Raw genomic sequence first — 19,368 nt, 5'->3', positions numbered from 1 at the left:
TAACTTTAGGAGTAGAACCTAGGTAGAGGAAGTTCCTAAGGAATTCTTAATTAATTCTAATGTAAGCCAAAGGAGAAACAGTGGTTTAGGGCAGGCTTCAGCCTGACAGCTGTACAGTGGTAGGATAATTGTTTTCTACAAAATAGGTAGACACCGAGTGTGGTGAGCCTCTCCAACTCCAATTTGAAGGGGGCTGAGGAAGTCTTCCTAGAAATTGCATTCCTGCTACCATGTGATATGTGACTAGGAATGAATGAGGTCAATGTGGATAAGGAATAAAAGATTATGAAGTAGACAAAAGACTGTACAAACACTGAGAAGCCAACCCCCTCCACACATACATATACATATACCACATTGTATTTACTTCAGTGTAACTGAACAGTGCAAAGGATGACTAATTGGTGTGCTATGAGGCTGGACAGGAAAGCAGAGAGCTGATTCAAGATGTCCTAAATCTGGTTAAAATGGGAAATATTCATTGAGTTAAAAAATACAGTTTGAATTCCAGAACAGTTTTAATACTGTATATGTTTACACATAAGAATGTGCATGTGTGCTGATCCTGGGCCTGAATTCAGGGCTTGGGTGCTGCTCCTTAGCTTTTGTTGCTCAAGACTGGCATTTTGCCACTTAAACCACTGCTTCACAAGAGTGAAGGTTTTTGGTGATTAATTGGACATAAAGCATCTCATAGATTCTCCTGCCCAGGCTGCCTTTGAAAGTTGATTCTCAGATCTTGGCCTCCTGACTAGTTAGGATTACAGGATTGAGCTACCAGTGTGTGTTTAATACATTTTAATAACAGCAAAAAGTGACACAAATTATATGTAAGGTATTTATTCTGGTTTCTTGTATGAATTTGTGATTTCCTGGCAATAGATCCATGGTCTAATGGTAAGGGCAACCAGAATAAGTGCTTTCCTTAGATTTAACTTGGAATTTATTCTGTTGCTTCATCTTAAATATAAGGGGCATTGAAATATTGTGGATCAAAAACTAGAAAATGAAATGCTACCTTCTAACTACTTGTTTTCTAATAAAATGTAACTAGTAATAATTGTTCAATAGTTAGTTTAAAATCAAGTAGCCGAATAGGACAATAGGCTGATTAGACAAGAGGTTTAGACAGAAAAATGAGGAATACACACTCTTCCTTCAAAACATTTAAAACCTAGGAAAAGAGGTGATATATTTGAATAAACAACTGGGACAAAAGATAATGGAACAGGAGGATGGGAGCAAACAAAAATACAAAACGTAGCTGGGTTCTGGTGGCTCACACCTGTAATCCTAGCTACTCAGGGAACTGAGATCTGAGGATTATGGTTCAAAGCCAGACTAGGCATACAATTCCATAAGACTCTTTTTTAAAAATATTTTTATTTTATTTATTTCTTTATTTTGCCAGTCTTGAGGCTTGAACTCAGGGCCTGAGCACTGTCACTGGCTTCTTTTTGCTCAAGGCTAACACTCTACCACTTGAGCCACAGAACCACTTCTGGTTATTTCTGTGTATGTGGTGCTGAAGAATCGAACCCAGGACTTCATGTATATGAGGCAAGCACTTTACCACTAGGCCATATTCCCAGCCCTCCATAAGACTCTTATCTCCATTTAGCCAGCAAAATCAAAGTGGAGGTATGGCTCAAGTGGTTTAGCACAAGCCTTGAATGAAAAAAACTAAGTAAGACCTAAGCCCTGTGTTCAAGACCCACTACCAGCATGAAAGAAAAGAAAAGGAGGGAGGGGAGGAAAGAGGAAGGGTGGGAAGGAGGGAGGGAGGGAGGGAAGAAAGAAACAATTAAAGGGAAGAAAGAATTAAACAGATGAAAGAAACAAGCAACATATTAAAGATTCCATTTGTGTTTGTAAATGTTCAGAGTGTTTAAGTTGGAGATTAGGGGGTAGAAATAGTTTAGAGTTCTTGAAAGATTGGGTTTTCAGTTAGAGAACTATCCAGGCAACAGGACTGTTTGTACAAAGGCAAAATGTTTTGCTGATGAAGTTCAGATTGCCAGGGCAATGATGGGAGAGGAACCAACATTGAGTCTAGACTGCTGGATCCTGACATTAGCCTAAAAAGCAAAGAAAAGAACTTGGGGCACAATCTCAGATTCAATACTTATTAGTTGAAAAGCAGGCATGAACTTTGCCTTTTCTTAGCCTCATCTAGCTAGAGCTTGAGAGTATAACACATCTACTTTGATATGACTCTCAAGATTCCATGATACACATACAGAACTGATGACAGCATTTGTCACATGACAGTTCAATAGCTGTTGCTAATATTATTATTAAGTATATAAGCTATTCACAAATAATATTATCAGAATTCTTAAAGAAATTTTCTAAGTATGTATAGTATGAAGGGGAGAGAGAGAGGAAAATCTACCTGTTAGTACAGAGGTAAGAAGTCCCTAAGACCTTGAACTTAGATATTGCATGGAGCCAGGTGTCCTTGGCTCATATCTATAATCTTAGCTACTCAGGAGGCTGAGATCTGAGGATAATGGTTCAAAACCAGTCCATGCAGTAAAGTTCATGAGACTCTTAGAGCTGTGGCGGAAGTTGTAGGGCACGAACCTTGAGCAAAAAAGCTAAGGGACAGCACCAGTGCCCTGAGTTCAATCCCCAGTACAGCCAAAAAAAAGGGGGGGGGGGGTTGGGGGCCTATGGCCTAGTGGTAGAGTACTTGCCTCACATACATAAAGCCCTGGGTTCAATTCCTCAGCATCACATATATAGAAAAGGCCAGAAGTGGCACTGTGGCTCTAGCCTTGAGCAAAGAAGCCAGGGACAGCAGTGCTCAGGCCTTGTGTTCAAGCCACAGGACTGACCAAAAAAAAAAAAAAAAAAAGATATTCCAATGGGGAAACAGGAAGAACTCATGCAAAAAACTGAGAAAAGAGCTGGTTTGAATGTGAACAGGATTAGAACAGCAGTACTTGGAAAGAAAAGAAAGGCTTTTCCAGCCAACGACCAAGGGCTCATACCTATAATCCTAGCTACTCAGGAGTCTGAGATATGAGGATCACAGTTGGAAGCCAGCCAGGGCAAGTCCACAAGACTACAATTTCCAATTACCAGCAATGAGTTAGAAGTGGAAGGGTGACCCAAATGATAGTCAATTTGTGAACAAAATCAAGGGAAAAAGAAGTCTGAGTTCAAACCCTAGTTAAGACACACAAAAAAAGATAAAACAAACACAAAAGAAGATAAAACAATAAAGACAGTTGCACATTCATGTTCATTTATCGCTGTACAATTCACAATAGCCAAAATATGGAAACATCCCAGATGCTCCACTACAGATGAATGGATTCAAAAACTGTGGTACCTATACACAATGGAATACCACATAGCGATTAGAAATGATAAAATATTGGTATTCGCAGGGAAATGGTTAGAACTTGACTGAATAATGTTGAGCAAGACAAGCCTAGAACACAGAGAACAAAGGGGCATGATTTCCTTGATAGATGACTATTAGGGAGGGAGGAGGACAGTAGAGACCAGGTCTGCAAAACAACAAACTTCTTTTCAAATGGCATTTCCACATGTTTTGGTCAGTGACTTCACATTATGTATCTGGAAACCAAACAACTACTAAACATAAAAAGGTCTAGAATAAACCTATCAGTGGATCACAATAGCTCAACAGCTATGTACACATGATCATATAAGACGAGAATAAGCAAAAACAACTCCAAGAAAAGGACACAGGAGGATTCTACTATTGACTTTACCTTTAAAGTTCTAGGTAAATTTCCTGTGGCGTACGCTACATGGTTAGTGTATATAATTTTGGTACACTGGATATTGTATATATGCCTACTTGATCTAGTGAAGGGAGGAAGGGTGTAAGATATCACAAGAAATGTATTCCCTGCCTTATTATGTAACTGTACCCCCTTTGCACAACACCTTGTCAATAATATTTAATTTTTTTAAAAAAAAGAAGATAAAGGGCTGGGAATATGGCCTAGCGGCAAGAGTGCTTGCCTCCTACACAAGAAGCTCTGGGTTCGATTCCCCAGCACCACATATATGGAAAACGGCCAGAAGGGGCGCTGTGGCTCAGGAGCCAGGGACAGTGCTCAGGCCCTGAGTCCAAGGCCCAGGACTGGCCAAAAAAAAAAAAAAAAGGAAGATAAAGCATAGGCTTTTCCAGAGAAGAAGGCCAGAAAGCTGGCAAAGTAGATCTAGATAGGAAAGGAATTTGAGGAGCACTATAAACAACACTCAATTATTCATGGAATTATTCAACCTAACAGATTCCACCTTCCACAGTGCCTCCCACCCCACCCCACGTCCCTGAGCACTGTACTCCAGCCCTCCTGGGGCTCTCCTGAAATGGAAATGACAATTACAAAAACACAGTCCTGCCAAGAAGCACATTAAACATAAAACTGGATTATCCAGCAGACCATTATGCATGGAAAAACATTCTATTACCTCAAAACTGGAATGAAGTAGAGAAAAATGCATCTCTAATTTTTTCCCCATGCCCTCTTCTGCATTAGTCCTTTAGGCAATAATCATGATACTCTTTCTAGACCACTTGACTTATCAGTTTCCATGCAAGAAAGAAAGGACCTGTGATGCTACTGTTTTACTAAAGTTTATTGCAGCAGAAACTTTAGGAATCTGTGGTTTCTACACATGGAAAAGGTAGATTTGCTGGCTTCCCTACACTTAAGAGGTAGTAAGCATCATACTTCAGAGTACATTCAACCAAGTGATTAAAACTAATCTGATTTCTCTTTAGATTTAAGTGAAAGTATGACTTTCTTTCCTCCTCTATTAGAAACCACCAAACTACTAGGTCCACAAACCATACACTATACCACAAAAATGAATGGTAGTTAAAAGGTCCCATAGTTCAGAAATGGTACACATAGACACTTCATCCTGGAACCAGCAAGTTTTCAACCTCAGATGGTTTTAACATGTTGTATCATTGGATTTGTATCATTGGGCTCTATCATTATGACTTAATATCCAATTAAATGGTGGGGATGGGGAGAAGTGCTAGAATAGAGTGGAAGGAGCTAAGAGTTTAGAATCCAAAAGCTAAGTAGTAAAAACTACCTTGGCAATTTACTATTGACTCTGGACAAATTACTAAACTTATCCTCAGTTGTTGTTTTTTTCTTCTCACCTGAAAAAAATTAAAGAATGTTACAATGCTGCCTAAGAAGATCTTGAAGGTTAAGTGTGACAACCTGTAGCAGCCTATTAGTTATTACTGAGACTATAGCCCAGTGACAAAGAAATAGATTTTGTTTCAAATAAAGCTAGTTTGTCTATTCCTCATACTAATGAAAACCATATTATAATTTCTTAGAATTGGCCTAGCACAATAAAGAGAAAAAATTGATTGGGATCCATGATAACGTTGGGAGGAAAGTTGGTTAATCTTCTGAAGAATTAATTTGTCTAAGAAGATTATTTTCATATTTAATGAGACAAATTATACAAAGCTCCTGACTACATCTTGGTGCTTAGTAGGTGCTTATCAAAAGTGGTTATCACTCTTTAATTTCCTCAACAGAAAAATAGATAAAAAGTAAAAAAAAAAAAGATCAAAGCCATAAATTTTCATTTGTTCATTCTACAAATATGAATTGTGGACCTACTGTGTGCACGGCCAAGTGTTCATGACACTGATGATGAACAGTGATGAACTGGACTCAGTGATGGACTCAGTGATGAAGAACAAAACAAATAAGGTCTCTGCTTTCTGGCAACTTACATTCCAGTAGGGGAAGGCAGACAGTAAATGAACCAAGATCATTTCAGAGTGATAAATGCTGAAAGAAAGAACAAAACAGAAACAGGGTGCAGGTGCTCATGTCTGTAATCCTAGCTACTTGGTATGCTAAAATGAGGATTATTGTTAGAAGAAAGCCTGGACAGAAAAGTCTTTGAGATGCTTACCTTTAACTAGCAGAAAGTCAGAACTGAGCCAGTAGTAACTGGCTCACACTTGTAATTCTAGCTACTCAGGGGGCTGAGATCTGAGGATTGCGGTTCAAAGCCAACCCCGGCAGGAAAGTCCAATTTACCACCAGAAAACCGAAGTGGAGCTGTAGTTCAAATGGTAGAGCATTGGCCTTGAGCAAAAGAGCTGAGGGACAAGGCCCAGGCCCTGAGTTCAAACCCCAAGACTGAGACAAAGAAAACAAAAAAGTCAGAAGTGGATGTTTGGCTCCAAGCTGAGTGCATGCCCCTGTAGGAACACCACTGAAAAAGGAGGGGTAGGGGGCTGGGAATATGGCCTAGTGGCAAGAGTGCTTGCCTTGTATACATGAAGCCCTGGGTTCGATTCCCCAGCACCACATATATAAAAAACGGCCAGAAGTGGCGCTGTGGCTCAAGTGGCAGAGTGCTAGCCTTGAACGAAAAAGAAGCTAGGGACAGTGCTCAGGCCTGAGTCCATGGCCCAGGACTGGCAAAAAAAAAAAAGGAGGGGTAGGACCGGCAGCAGCAACAAAGAAGACAAGAGGACAGTACCATGTGGAGTCGGTGGACAGGGCAAAAATTCATCTTGGATACAACCCAGGCTCACCTGAAAAATATCGTTTGGCCAGAAGAGGGACCTCAACTTGTATAATATTTGGGGGGAGGTGGGAGGACAATTAAAAGACAGATCTACTGCTTACTTACTCTAGACCTACTCTCTGAAGGTTTATTCTTTTGCAGCTACTTTAAACATCCCCACCACTGTATTTAGAGGTATTTAAAGGTGGTGCGACGTCTCTGGGGACTCCCGCGCCAGCAGTTTCCAGACCTACGGAAAGCGACAACTTTATAGCCCTTTCGGTTCCAAGAGTCGGAGAGGAGCGCCCTGAATTAAGAAGTATCGGAACACTAGGCGACGACCCCCGCGGGGCAAATGCCCTCCCTCCGGGGCGCCTGCAAGCCCGACGGGGCGACGGCTCCTGAAGTGCAGCCCAGACACCTGTGAGCGAGCTCAGCTAGAGGGGCACCCGCAGCTACCGAGTTAGCCCGCTGCGTCCCAAACCCGCGGATGTGGCAAAAGCTTCGCGGAGGGTCCAATTAAGTCCGGTTTCCTGGGCCTCCCGCCCCGGCGCAGCGCCGGTCGTTGCCCGGGACAGCTTAGCTCCTCCGCGCCGAGTCCGGCCGCACCCGCGCCGGCGCCCAGGCTCTGCGCTGCGCATGGCCACTTCCGGCGGTCAAGCCCCGCTAGGCTGTCCTTCGAGGGGGCAGACCCCAGGACGGTGGCCCCGGGTCGCTCCGGAGGAAGGGAGCGGTGGCACCAAGGCCATCTCTCAGGCCCGGGGGTGCCTCGCCCGCTAGCTCTCCCACAGAGGACAGGACTTCGGCCCTCGCGTGGTGACACCGCACTTCCACACCTCAGCGCTTCGAGACCCCCAAAGGCTCCAGGCATCCACGGCACCCCAGCACCGTTCTGACAGGGCCCCCCGCCGCTTACCTGCGCGCTCGGCCGCGGGGCAAGAAGACTGGCCTCGTTCCCGGGTGCCCAGCTCCGGGCTTCACCCCAGATCACAGCGGAGGCAGACCGGACCGCACCTCTCCAGTCCCGGAGCAGAGCAACGGCGCAGCTGACAGTTCTCGCTCCCGCCGCAGGAAACAGGAGTAAAGGGACGCCACTCGCGGTTGCACTGCGGGGCGGGAGCCTTCCAGGAGCACCGGCCGCGAGGCGCTGTGTTCCAGGTCCCGGCTCGTGCCGCGATAGCGCCGCGGCTGCGCGACCAGTTCCCAGCACTTTGCCCAAGAACTTCGCGCGCGCCTCCCGGCGAGCAGCCAGAGCCGACGAGCTAGGGGCGGGAACGAGTGGGAGGAGCCTGCGCCCACCAACGGGGCGGGTCTACCTGGGGAGGGCGGGGGAAATGGCAGAGTGACCTCCACACTCACCAATGAGGAGCCAGTCCTAGGAAGGAGGCGGGCGAAGCTGGCGGATTCCTCCTTACGTCAGGAGAGTTGCGACCCCGGGCTTGGGAGCGGTCGAACGGGCGGAGGAAGCTGAGCGTTGCGGCGGTGAGGGGCAGGGCGCTCCCAGTGGCCCATCACTGTGCCTGTGTGCCATAGGCGCTTAATAAGTATTTGCCGAATGGCATTTCAGAGGGAAGGAAGTGAGGGCTGCACGGGAGGATTGGTTTAAAGAGAAGATTCACTCCACAGATTGCAAAAATCAGACGGAGGCCGGGGGGGGGGGAGGGGGGAGGGGGAAGGGCTCAAGAGCACTGTGATAGGCAAGGGAAGGATGGTGGGCGCCCGAGGTCGACGCTGGGCTCCGAGACGGTGGCCAGGACTCCCGAGACGGTCGTGCCGATGGGTGGGGGCTCAGGAGAGGAGTGAGGGAAAATGTTCGAATTGTTCTTGCAGTTTCCGTGGGGTGCAATTAAAACGCAGGAGCTTAGGCGGATGCCGGTGGCTCACACGTGTAATCTTTAAGTACTGTAGAGGCTAAGATCTGAGGATTGCGGTTTGAAGCCAGCTAGAGCAGGGAAGTCCATGAGACTTGGATCTCTAACCAGCAAAAAGCCGGAAGTGGAGGTCTGGCTCAAGTGGTAGAGGGCCAGTCGAACGGAAAGAGCTAAGGAACAACACTCAGACCCTGAGTTCAAGCTCTAGTATCACCACCAACCACCCCTCTAAATAAATAATAAATGTCGGCGCTCCTTGCTAAACAGCAATGTCAAACCTAGCTTGACAGCCTACTCCAGCCTGGCCCCTCTGGACCCTCGCTTGAATGCTGGCCACTGGTAATTAGACTACAGGGGGCAGGGCCAAAGGGAAATAAGCAGCACTTGCTAAGCACCTGCTGGTTTCAGGAGTAGTGGTGGTCTCTGCCTGTGATAGGGTACACAAGGTTTCTGACCTCACTAAGCTCACATTTTAGTGGGGAGAGAGAAAATAAACAAAAGAAAATATACTGCTCTAAACACTACTGCTGAAAAACAGCTGCAGGAAACACTGAAAATGCTGCTGCACTGTGAATGCTGATGTGAGGGCAGAGCTTTCAGAAGTGAAGCTGCGGTGCCCTGAGAGCTTCTCAGAGGAGGTGGCTGTCCCGCAAGATCTCTGAAACTAGAAAAGGATCTGCCACACCCAATCTCAGGAAGAGCTTTCTAGGCCCGGAGAAGAGCAAAAACAAAGTATTCAACCTCTCTGAAGACCCATCAGGAGCTGGCAATGCATCGGGCTCCTGGCACACTATACCCATTCCAGAAAGCCTAGTTCCCGTGCCAACCACCACCTGCAGGCATGGGTGCATGCATCTTCAGTCTCCAAATTAACCCCAACTAAAGTTTCTAAGATTCTTTCCTCGGCTGTGCTATCCACATTTCATTCATTCGTTCAGTCCTCTGCTTTGGGGAACCTTCCCAGTCGCAGAGTGCATGGGACTGCATGCTTTCGGGCGACAGCAGAAGATAGATCCCTAGATGCCACAGAATGTACTGGCTGACGTGCTGCCACGTTGGCACACGAACTGGGCTGGCGGCTTCAAACGGAATGTTGCTGAGGTTCCTAAACCGCCCCCATCAGACACCTGTGAACATTGCTAGAGGAACCGGTCTGGCCCTTGTAAACCATTCATCCTGAATTCAAGGGAACACCTTGCCCACCCCCATCTGTGTTACCTGCATCGCTCACTACACTCTCTTTTACAATAACCCTTCAGAAAGAAGCCAGCATTGCACTCCTCATGCCCCTGCTTCACTCATGCTCCCCACCCCATCTCCATTTTTTTACCATCATCACCTGACAGAACAGCATTTGTTTTAGGCAGATTGGCCTTTAATACAAAAGGAATTTCTTTTTATTGTTTAGCATCTAGTTCTTGACCTTTTGTTTTTCTAATTTCTTCCAAATAGCTGTGTATGTGTGTGTGTTTCTCTACTGGCACAAGAGGCCTTTAATTAGTCAGCATGGAAAAGTTATTCATATTCCAATTCTGTCTTGCCTCCAGGAAAGAGGAATCTTACTGTATCTCTTCAGTTTCATTTCCTCTTCTAAATAAACTTCCAGGCACTCCAGCTCCTACCATCAAAAGAGGGAAAAATTTAAGGGTGAAACCCACGCAGAGCTAATTATTCTTGAAAAAGCTTGTTAATGTTCTAAAATTAGCTTTCTCCTGGAGTTTTATTTTAAAGCAATGATCTGGATGTACTAGAGAAGGATCAATGGTTGCATAGTAAATGTTTCTAGAGCCCTTCACCACCAGGATAAATTTTCCTACAATTGGCTGAGGGATGTTAATTAGCATCTGAACTTTATAGAACATAAGCAGGCGCTACTTAAGTTTGCATATCTTGATAGAAAAAGGAACCTGATTGCAATAGAATATAGACATGAACTATGGATTCTTGAATCAGGGCACCTGGCTTCTTGTTTTGTCCTATGTACTTCTTGATTCTGAGATCCCTTTCCTACTCTGTAAAGTAGAAATAATAATTGTACCTGCAGAGTCTGACCATCTGAAAACACCTATCACCTAGCCTAGCACAGAGTTCTCAACCTCAAGTAGTAACATTTGGGCCAGATAATTATAGAGAAGAGTCTTTCCTGTAAATTTAGTGCATCTCTGCCCTCTCCCCACTAACTGCAAGTAGTACCCTCTTCTTCCTAGTTGTAACAACCAAAATGTCTCCAGACACCATCCAATGCCTTCTACAGGGTACAATCACCCTTGTCTGAGATCTACTGGCCTTCATATAGCAGAAACCCAGTGACTGAACTGCATGGAGGATGGCTGCTTCTCCCTTCTCTGTCTTGTGGCAGAAAAATGTTAAGTCAAGGTTGGCTTCCTCACCTAACTCAAATACAGCCTCAGAATCCTTAACACATTGCTACAGGAAGCCACGAGTGATAGAGCAGAGTCAGCAGATAAGTGAGTGCTGAATGGCCATCCTGGGGCTAGAGGACCTTTTAGATCCTAATACCCTTCAGTGTTTTGGAATGGTGACAACAATTGAGATGGAACCAGCAAATCACTCCATCAACCCTTTTCATGGAGGAATAGGGGACCAGCCCTAGGAACTCCAACATTCTGATCATAATTATATAGCCCTGAAGCTGGATCTCCTATCCCCATAAGCCATTCTCCTCACCTGGGGAGGCAGAGAAAGCATTTGTCTGGAGCAGAGATATACACACTCATATCCATCTCCCTTCTTCACTTTTGTCTGGGGAAATGAGTCTATTTTATTGCATTATGAATACATTGGAACTGATCTTTGGAAAGTGTTAGTAAACTCATGACAAAGGTTATACAAGACTTTATCCACTCCTGGAATTAAATATAAGTTGATTTCCTGCATGGTATAAGGAACCATTCTTAGCAGGCACTTAAGAGCTAAAAAGATGAAGCGGTAAGTATTCTTGCCCTTGTTGCTTTTACAGTTTCATCTATGGGGCAGATCAAATATGTGTATAAATAACTACAGTGCAAACTGAAGAATAGAAAATGTCCTAGGAGAGGTACTAAAAATGTGTTCAGAGAAAAGAGAGATTATTTTGAGAATTAGGAGCAGAGAGTCACTTCCTGCATGCCTTTGTTGGCATTTTTAACTTTTGATAAAAGATTATTGTATTTATTATACTAAAGTCATTCTCATAAAGGAAGTTGCCACACTGTTAGGTTTCCTAGTTCAGAGACAGTTCCTGTGTAATGTAACCGGTTATCATCAGTGCATCTTAAGATCACAGTTCATTCTAATTGTGAGTCATTTCTTAAATCAGATATTTAAAATGTCTGGGATGTTCTAGATTGTTCCCCTTTCAGAACAACAAGACAGCTTTTTCTCAAGCATTTATCAGGGCCAGTTTCTTAAGCATGATCTTCCTTAGGAGCATACTAGTAACAAAGGAACATACTGGGACTGAGAGATATAAGTGTCATGCACAAATCACTGAACAGATTTTCCTCCAGATCTGAACTACCTCAGGAGTCAGGAAAAGCATTTCACTAAGTACTAACTCTAAGCAAGCACTTTACCACTAGGCCATATTCCCAGCCCCTAAGTACTAACTCTATAGCACATGCATGTCCTGTACAATTATCTGCTGTAAATACAAAGTGTAATAATAGCTCACAAGTAGTAAACATTTCTGGGCCACGACTGAGCTGCCAAGACTGATACTGATTCAGCCACTGTCATGGGCCAACCAGTCAAATCAGAAGATTTAGCAGAAATACCAAGGCTCCCCTCCTTCCTCTCCCTTTTTTTTTTTTTTGCCAGCCCTGAGGCTTGAACTCAGGGCCGGGGCATTGTCCCTGTGCTTGTTTTACTCAAGGCTAGCACTCTACCACTTGAGCCACAGTGCCACTCCCATCTTTTTCTGTTTATGTGGTTCTGAAGAATCGAACCCAGGGCTTCATGCATTCTAGGGCAAGCACTGTACCACTAAGCTACATTCCCATCCAGGACTACACCCTTTCTGTTACAAACCACACCCAGCAAAATGTACACCTGAAACCTTGTTGTTCTCCCTTATTATCTCATTTCCAAATGTATGTTTTGTGTAAATAGGTCTGATTTGTATATTACACAATCTCCATCTGCAAATCTAGCTGCAAGGGAGGCAAGGCAATTGAATCCTTGTCCTTCTATCCTCTGCACAACCAGAAGGCCTGCTAGAGGGAAGTTAAGTTAGAAGCTGGGTGAGACAAGCCACAGCATCCACCATATCTTCTCCAAGTCTCTGGCAAATAGATAAGCAGAAGAAAAAATGTATACTATGCCCTCTTTAATGTTTCCATTTTTATAGAATAAGCTAGAAGTCCTTCACAATTTCCCTTAACTCACCATCTTTTTGTGCACCACCAATGCGTCTTTAAAACACTGTAAAATAGGAACTATCTTCTGCTCCATAAATCCATTGTTCAAGTGGTTCTCTTTAAATCCAAATTTAATCATGAAACTTATTATTCTTAAGAAAAACACACAACTACTTCGCCTCATTCCACCTGAACCCTTCTTCATTCCTCTTTCTTCACACTGGTCTGCTCCAGGACCTTGTTCCTTCCTGACCCAGGGTTCTGGTACACACTGTTTTGTATCTTCATTTAGTTAATGCTGACTCATCCATTAGGGATGGACATCTTCCCTAACTCTCATGATCCAATCTGTATTGATCTGGATGAAATAGTGGGGCCGGGGGGAGCAGTGTTAGTTTGTATGGGAGTTATTTACTTCAGTAGCATGTATCACAGTTGTAATTTATTTTGTGATTATTTAAAAAAATTAATTTCTGTCTTCCAACTGGATTATAAATGCCACAGGATGCCACCTTGTGTGTTTGAACCACCCAATGCTTGTGCATGATACTGGCCTCATATTCTTCTTTTTTTTTTTTTGCTCATGCTGGTACTCTTCCTCTTGACCTGCACCTACACTTCTGACTTTTTGGTGGTTAATTGAATATGAGAGTCTCTGTAGACTTTCCTGCCCAGACTGGCTTCACACTACTATCCTGAGATCTCAGCCTCCTGAAGAGCTAGGCACAAGTGTGTGCTCCTAGCTTAATAAGCCCTCAAATATTTGTTCAAAGAATGAACTTTCATGGTGGCTGGAATGTGGGATTAGAGGTGAGTGCCCACCCCAAACTTTGGAATTACCAACTGCTCAGAGTCCAAATCCTAGATGGAATTGTATAGCCCTCAACATCAGAAAGATTGTCTTCTTTAAAGTTGCCAAGGTACCAGTGGCTCACACCTGTAATTCTAGCTACTCATAAGGCTGAGATCTGAGGATTACAGTCAAAGCCAGCCCAGGCAGGAAAGTCTCTGAAACTCTTATCTCCAATTAACCACCAGAAAAACAGAAGTGGTACTATGGGTCAAAGTGGTAGAGCTCCAGCCTTGAGCTGAGGAGCTCAGGGACAGTACCCAGGCCCAGAATTCAAGCCCCATGACCGACAAAATAATTATAAATAATAATAATAATAATGATAATAATAAACTTGCCATGGACTCAACTTACCTAACTTTAAATTTTCTCTTTCTCTCCTTTACTGTATTCCTCACATCCTCCACATTTTCATATCAGCTCTACCAAATGTAGACACTGGGAAGTGGGCTTCATGGTTCTCACAAACATAGCACCCCCTCCCCCAGTTACAGAAATCAAAAATATAAATCCTCTAGCAGATGTATTTTTGCCTTTTCTGGAAGTGGGGTTTTCCCTTTGTGTGAGTCTCTCTGTTTCTCTACAGTGTTGTCAGGATTTGTATCGAATAATTTTGTCTAAAGAAAATACTTTGTTCCCTGATGTGTATTATTTACAATTCTCTACTGGCCTGTAGCAACCAGAATATCGTGCTCAGATGGAATTAGCACTTCGGGGAAGAAAGTTTGCCTTGTTCTGGCTCTTACAGATTGTTAAAGCAATAAAGTGAAGTCTTGGGACTGAAAATAAACTTGTCTATGAATAGTATATATGTTCTTAATAAAAGGTATATGAAGCTGATACTTTTCTTTTCCTCTGAAAGTGAGTGTAATTTTCTGGGGTTGTGGAACAGAACAGAGTGTAGTTCTGAAAGAATAAAGTTCCAGTAGAGCAAAAGATTAGTAAAGCTAACCAGGTGCTGGTGGCTCATGCGTATAATCCTAGCTATTCAGAAGGCTGAGATCTGAGGATTACAGTTCTAAGTCATCCTGAGCAGAAAAAGGCCAAGTCTGTCAGATTCTTATCCTGAGATAACCAGGAAAAGGCCAGAAGTGGAGCTGTGTCTCAAGTGGTATAGCTCCAGCCATGAGCAAAAAAGCCAAGAGAAAGTGTGAGGCCATGAGTTCAAGTTCCAGTACCAGCACATGTGCATGTGTACATGCATGCACACACACACACAGAAAAAAAGTAGCAAAGCTAAAACCTAAAAGAAGTTAAAGTGAATAAAATTGTTAGGCTACCTACAAAAGGATCTATTTTTATCATTCAATGTTTAGTTCTAGTACTTTTTCATGTTGTTGCAATTTTAGGATAAAAATATAAACTATATTTGCTTTGATGTATGTGATTTTATAAATGATTTATAACTATCAACAGAATATTATGAATTCACTAAGATGTTATGGTGAAGATTATGAAAAATGTTGAAACAATCTGTATAACATCAATTAAATGGCCAGGTGCCAGTGGCTCACACCTGTAATCATAGCTACTCAGGAGGCTGAGATCTAAGGACCATGGTTCAAAGCCAACCCAAGCAGAAAAGTCCCTGACATTCTTATCTCCAATAAACCACCAGAAGAAGCTAGAAGTGGTGCTTTGACTCAAGTGGTAGAGTACTAGCTTTGAGCTAAAGAGCTCAGGGACAGTGCCCAGGCCTGAAGTTCAAGCCCCAGAACCGACCAAAAACAACAACAAAAAAAATCAATTAAACATATACCATAACAAAATAATTGAATTTTGAAAATGAAGAACTCAATTTAAATACTAACTCTTCGGTTTAATAGTTCTTTCTTCTTAGGCAAGTAAATTAACCTTTCTAAATTTTTGCTTCTTGTTTTTAGACTGAAGTTCGTCATAGCTGTCCCCATAGAATCCAAGGAATTAAGAGTAATCAGATGATCGCTAGGCCCTCAAGTAAAGGACAATACATACAAATTTATGTTTACGTAATTTCCGTAATTTCTCTCTGACTTCCTTGATAGGTAGTAGAATTATGTTCCCATTATCTTCTGGAAACATTGGCTGCAGTGAGAGAAATTCAATTAAAAGCCATTTTAATAACAGGATATATTATCTTACATGCATAGCAAGAAATCCAGAGATATGGTGATTTCGGTATTAGTTTATTCAATAGTTCAAATACATTAGCAAAAGACTCCGGTTCTTTCTGTCTTTCTGATTTACAAAAATCACCTGGAGGGCTTTTCTTCTTGGTGATGTGATACAGAAGCAGCAGTTACTAAGATCATGTCCAGGAAACTATGACAGCCATAGGCAGAAGAGAATATCCCTTCCTTGAGCCACATTCTATGAGTCAGGAAGTCCCTCTGAAAAGCCCCTGGCCAAGTTACTGTCATGTTTCATTGGTTAGAATTGAGAGCTATGTCCTTTCATACTTAGCCAGGACAAAATTTCTGCCCTGACTGATGTAGATCATAGAGTTTAGATATCAAAACAGAACAAAACAAGAAACTGTGGCTCAACTGACAAATGTAGAAGGGAGGCAGGTGTTTCACATGGAACTCCATTTTCACAAACATTCAGTGCACAAGGAATGCTTTTCTTCCATATTTCCAGATGCCAGCCAAGGACCCATCTTGCAATCAGGCCTTTCTAATAACAGCCAAAGATTAGTTTGAATGCGGTTTATCCCTCAAGGGTTCATATGTTGGAAGCTCAGTCTCCAGTGTGGTCATGTTAAAACAAGTATAATTTCTTATGGAACCTCAGTTCCTGGTATGTTCTCTAGTTTTCTTTCTTACCATGTGATCTTTTCCTCTCACCACATTTGCTCCTCAGATGATTGCATCTGCCATGATGCTGTGGAGCCAGGGAGGTCTTTGCCAGAACTGGTGCCAGGCTCTTTGAACTTGTAAACTGTGTTCTGGAAACTGTTTTTCTCAGTACTCAGCCTCACAGATTCCACCATAGCAATGGAGAGATAGACTAACACAGTATGTCATTATGCCATGGCCAAATCAAATCATAACAAGTCCATGTATCCATTTTGGTTTTGGTTTTTCTAAAAACATTAATAACATGCATATCACATTATGTCAGAAAGCATTGTCATTCAAACATGCAACCAATTAAAGTATATTAACCAGATATTTATATACTTTAGTAATGTCTTAATAAACTCAATATCACAGTGCATCTCAATTAGGACTGCTCTATTTCAAGAGCTCACTGGTCACATGTATATGTTTGTTACCATATAAGTCAAGGCAAATTATTCACTGTTTTCTGAATCTTCAATGATATATACTATTTTGACAGTGTCTTGTCAGTTCTCTGCCCACCCACCTGTGTTACTGTCAACATAAAATATACATCAAAGTGGTTGAGCGTTTTAAGCACTAGATCATACTGTAATAAGAAGCAAGGAGACACATTCATTGTTGCCTTTGCTGGTTGAGGGGAGAAACTACATGTGCAAAGGTATTCATATATGAGAAATGGAGGCTGCATACTGTCGGTAAACATGCAGACACATCCAGAGTGTCATGGCAGGGATTTTGGCCAGGCTGGAACAGAGAACATTGCTCCTGATATGAAAGGAGGACTGTGATAGAGTTAAGGAGACCATAAAAATCAGTGGGTACCTGAAGTGGGAGACCGTAGAAGGCAAAATGAAGAATGACTACAAGATTAAAAGAGGTTAACTATATAAAAATGACACAATTTACTGACTTCACAGTGATATTCTATCTATCTATCTATCTATCTATCTATCTGTCTGTCTGTCTGTCTGTCTGTCATCTATCTATCTCTCTATCTGCCTGCCAGTCCTGGGGCTTGAACTCAGGGCCTGGGAATGGTTCTGGAGCTTCTTTTGCTCAAGGCTAGCACTCTACCACTTGAGCCACAGTGCTAGTTCCAGCCTTTTCTGTTTATGTGGTACTGAGGAATTGAACCCAGGACTTCATGCATGCTAGGCAAGCACTCTACCACTGAGCTAAATTCCCAGCCCCAGAGTTAGGTTTAATACCATTCCTGGAACTAATATGTGACTTTAAAAAAAAAAAAAAGAAAGAAAATCATTCCTTTACATTTCTTTTAGTTATCTTTTTTTCCTTTTGGTGCTAAGACTTGAACCCAATGCATTGTGTATGCTAAGCATATACTGGCTACACCCCCGCTCCTACCCTTAAGTTTTTTAGGAATCAATCTGGGTACCAGTGACTTATTCCTATAATCGTAGAAACTTAGAATGTTGAAATCTGAGGATTGTGGTATAAAATCAGCCTCAGCAGACAAGTCTGAGAGAATCTTCAATGAATCACCCCAAAAGCCAGAGTGGAGCTGTGGCTCAACTGGCAGAGTCCCAGCCTTGAGCAAAAAAGCTATATGAGAGGGCAAGGCTTTAAATTCAAGCTCCAATGCCAGCACAAAATGAACTGTAGTGTGATAGAGTAGGATGATCATAGGCTTTGTATTCCAAAAACCTGAATTTTTTTTGTTTTCAATAATTTTAAATAAAAGGATTCTAATTCAGCATGTCAACTTATATGCACAATGCATCTCAATCAGTGTAAACCCCCTATTTATTCCAGCCCTACTTGTTTCTGAGTTTTATTTTCACATATGTACATAGTTATGACTGTATTTATTCACCATTCCTCTCTTCATTCATCTGCTCCTTCCCCTTAGTTTTCATCCCCTCAAACCAGCTTCCTAGTATTCATTTTGTTAAACTGTCTGTTAATTGTTCAAGGAATTATACCATGAAACCACCCCCGAGTATACTATAGTTAGTTTGAGCATGCATGCTGTATATGCATATGATCTTGTGTGTTTACATTTTAGATCTAACTTCAACATATGAGAGAAAACATGTGCCCTTTGTCTCTCTGAGTCTGATTTACTTCACTCAACATAATTTTTTTCCAAAAATTCAGATTTTTTTTCTTTTTCCAGTCCTGGGGCTTGAACTCAGGTCTGGGAACTGCCCTAAGCTTCTTTTGCTCAAGGCTAGCACTCTACCACTTGAGCTGCAGTGTCATTTCTGGCTTTTTCTGTTTATGTAGTACTGAAGAATCAAACCCAGGGCTTCATGCATGCTACACAAGCACTCTACCACTAAGCCACATTCCCAGCCCCAAAGACTCAGATTTTTTAAAAGTGTTTCTTGCTGGGCACCAGTGGCTCATGCCTTTAATCCTAACTACTCAGGAGGCTGAGATCTCAAGGATCTCAGATTAAAGCTAGCCCAGGGTAAAAAGTCGACTAGTCTCCATCTTCAAAATAACCAGCAAAACACAAAGCTGGAGGTATGTTTCAAATGGTAGAACTCCAGCCCAGCAAGCACGATGCTCTGAATTCAAGCACTGGTATTGACAAAAGCAAAAGTTACCTAAAACTTTTTTTTTCAATATTGGGTGAGATTTGTGAGGGTAGATACTGCTATCTACTAAAGACAGTTGACAAACATTCTACAATGCACAGAATACCCTCCTTTCAACAATTATCTACCCCAAATATCCATAAGGCTAAGGTTGAAAAGCCCTGGTTGAAACACTGATCACACCATCAATCAAATATATGGATCTCAACCGTATGCTCTGAATCGCACTGAATTTCCCATATGAAGATGGAAAGAACAATACCTATGTAACAGTAATAATACCTAAAACACCTTCTAAGTGTCAGGCACAGGAAACCAAGATGAAGGAACTGAACAGCTAGTGAGTAGTGATTA

The 19,368-nt window shown here is 42.6% G+C and overlaps 1 protein-coding gene across 4 annotated transcripts in view; it reads right to left on the bottom strand.

The window, feature by feature from the left end:
- Positions 1 to 8,498, bottom strand: part of Osbpl3 (oxysterol binding protein like 3) — a 175,249-nt gene extending 166,751 nt beyond the window's left edge. For 2 of the 4 annotated variants that reach the window (XM_048339670.1, XM_048339667.1), the window contains exon 1: positions 7,463 to 8,496. The gene's annotated coding sequence lies outside the window, so the exon portion shown is untranslated. Of the gene's footprint in view, positions 1 to 7,462 lie in introns of all 4 variants that reach the window. The other 2 variants (XM_048339668.1, XM_048339669.1) reach the window with 2 other exon arrangements.
- Between the last annotated feature and the right edge of the window lie 10,870 nt (positions 8,499 to 19,368).

Source organism: Perognathus longimembris, chromosome 2 (genome assembly GCF_023159225.1).
Source record: "Perognathus longimembris pacificus isolate PPM17 chromosome 2, ASM2315922v1, whole genome shotgun sequence".
Lineage (NCBI taxonomy): Eukaryota > Metazoa > Chordata > Mammalia > Rodentia > Heteromyidae > Perognathus > Perognathus longimembris.
This window is presented reverse-complemented; position numbering and strand designations above follow the sequence as displayed.